Source organism: Bison bison, unplaced genomic scaffold (genome assembly GCF_000754665.1).
Source record: "Bison bison bison isolate TAMUID 2011002044 unplaced genomic scaffold, Bison_UMD1.0 scf7180017864368, whole genome shotgun sequence".
NCBI lineage: Eukaryota > Metazoa > Chordata > Mammalia > Artiodactyla > Bovidae > Bison > Bison bison.
In genome coordinates, this window is record NW_011494940.1 from 5,786,143 (window position 1) to 5,788,962 (window position 2,820).

A 2,820-nucleotide genomic window follows, 5' to 3' on the forward strand; every position below is an offset into this window, starting at 1 on the left:
TTTCTTTTTCCCCTTTTTGTTTAGCTTTGCTCCTCTTCTCAGCTCTTTGTGAGGCCTCATAACTTTACCATTTTGCATTTCTTTTTCATGTGGATGGTCTCGATCACTGTTTCCTGTACAAAATCACTAACCTCCATCCATAGATCTTCAGGCACTCATCTATCAGAATCCCCCGCATCTATTTATCAATTCCACTGTATAATCATAAGAGTTTTGATTTTACATTTGTAAAATATATCAATTCCCTATTTCTTGTAGGGAAATCTTCACCCAGATTTTTATTAAAGAAATACAGAAAACTCCATATGGTATTCAGGATATACATGAAATATAGCTGTTTGATGTTTGTGGTTTAGCTCAGATCTTAATTTCTGAATGACGGGAAATTCTCTTTCATGTGTACAAATATGGAAAATGTTTCACATGTGAAAAATTGAGAATTCATATTTCATATGAGAACATTTCTCCCCAGATTGTCAAATGGGAAATACACAGAATTCCAAATCTCATATCAGAAGACCTTCCAAACATTCTTGATGAAAATATAGAGAATTTCAGAGCCCAAGCATGAAAATCTGTGGGAAAATTCTATATTTCTTGCAGGAAAAGTAACACAGGTTTTTCAAAAGTTAAATAGACAGTATTCAATATTTCATGAAGGGAAGACCTCACAAATATTTTCAAATTACAAATACGAAAACAATCATGTTTCATGTGACCATGTGTAGATATGTGAAACAGACATTTTTGTATTTCCTGTCAAAGAATCTGCATCCATATTTTCATAACTCTAATGTAAAAAAATTCCACATTTTCTGCAGAATATTTCGTGTCCATACATTCATGTATGATGAACAGAGAATTCGTACTTTAAGCTGGAAAATCTTTCTCCAGATTTGTGTATGTGAATAATGGATTATTTTATGTTTCACCCCCTGAAATCTTCATCTAGATTTTCATACATGAAACTGAGAATTTCATCTTTTATGGAGGACTATCTCATTTCAGATGTCTATACTTGAAACAGATAATACTTTCATCAAGAGGCACCTTAATTATTGTATTTCTTCTGTCATTTTGGTGTTGTCATTGGGATAACTAAGGTTATTCATATCGCCCACATAAATTTTATTTCTAACTTGAGCTTCATCTAGATGTTTATTTTTCATGGTGTTCTCTGCACAGAAGTTAAATAAGCAGGGCAACAGTATATAGCTTTGACTTGTTCCTTTCCCAATTTTGAATCAGTTCATTGTCCCATTTCCAATTCTAACTGCTGCACGGTTACTAGCATACACGATTCTCAGGAGACATACAAGGTATTCTTGCATTCTTATCTCTAAGAATTTTACAAAATTATGTTTCTTTCTTTTTTTTCTTTTGGTTTGTGTGTGATTCACAGTGTCTAAGTCATTAGCAGAGACAGTAAAGCAGATATAGATGATTGTATGCTATCTCCTTGCTTATTCTGTGGTACAAACATCATTTCATGTGTACCTCTTATGATTAAATAACTAAATACACATTCCTGTGTTTTTGTGTATTTTTTTTTTCAATTTTATTTTTTGGTCATTGCTGTCGTTTTCTCTCTTTTTTCAAGTAGTCAAGTACCAACTGGTAATTTCCTATGAACTTGCCATCTTATTATACAATGATTAAATTATGCCCATGGCAGTCTCTGACCTTTGATACCTACTGAATGGAGTTGTGCTTTGAGATCCGAAGTCAGACATTTGTACTCTGGGAAATGTCAGGAAAATTCCAAAAATAGCTAGAGGTATTCAAGTGCTGCCTTTTGGAGCCCAATTTTGCTATTATATTTTATGTGGAAAGTTCTGCATTTCTTCATGCTGATGACAATTCCTCATTAAGAGAAATTTCCAAGGGGGAAAGAAAAAAGACAACACAATATGCTTGATTGCATATTGAAAGTCAGAGTAGTACCAGTTACGTGTGTACGTAAGCAATGTCCTACCAAACAGATTAATTCATGGCAACTAATGTTTCATGTTTTTCTGTCAAGGAAAAAAGAATAATAGAGCTTGCCAGGAAATACTGAGAAGTTCCAAGAAGGCAGAAATGTAGGCAGATGTGAAATGCAACACTCTCAATAAATGGATCACAAATAATACTTCTTCAAGGACAATAGTTCTCCCACAGCATCAGATAAATACTAGCAGAAGACCCTGATTACCAGAGTGTCCCATGTGGGTTCCAGACATACCTGAGGGAAAAGGAATTAAGAAGGGAGAAGGAGAATAAGAGGAAACAAGACAAAACCTGTGCCTCAGCTGGGACATGGAGAAACACGAAAGAGATTTACAGAATGAGGCAACCCCCTTCACTAAAGGGCAAATTACTTTGGACTGAAAGGAAACAAGGTAAAACAGCTAATGAAATATAATTTGGATAGAGTGAGAGTCACACAGATAATGTGTGTCGTGGCCCTATATGGCCCAAACTGCAGTGCAGCTCAGCCAGTATGCATGGGGTCTGGAAGCTGGAACATGGGATTTAGAGGGATCCTGGGAGAGGACTGGTGTTGACTATGTGGATATGGCCTGATGGAGCAGGTATGAGTCATTGTGTAGCAGGGAATGTCTTTTGAGAATTCCCAAACTGCCAAAGCGACTGTACTGTGTTACACTTAGGAGGCAGAGATACCTTGGCAGCCCTTCACCTTCCCACCTGTTAACACCTACTACAAGGCAATAGAGAAAGACCAGCAGAAGTACCACTCATGCTCCTGCAAACATTGGCTAGAAAAGGATCCCATTCAGGCAAAACCTCTTCTGCCTATGGCTGCTGGCTCCTATTCAT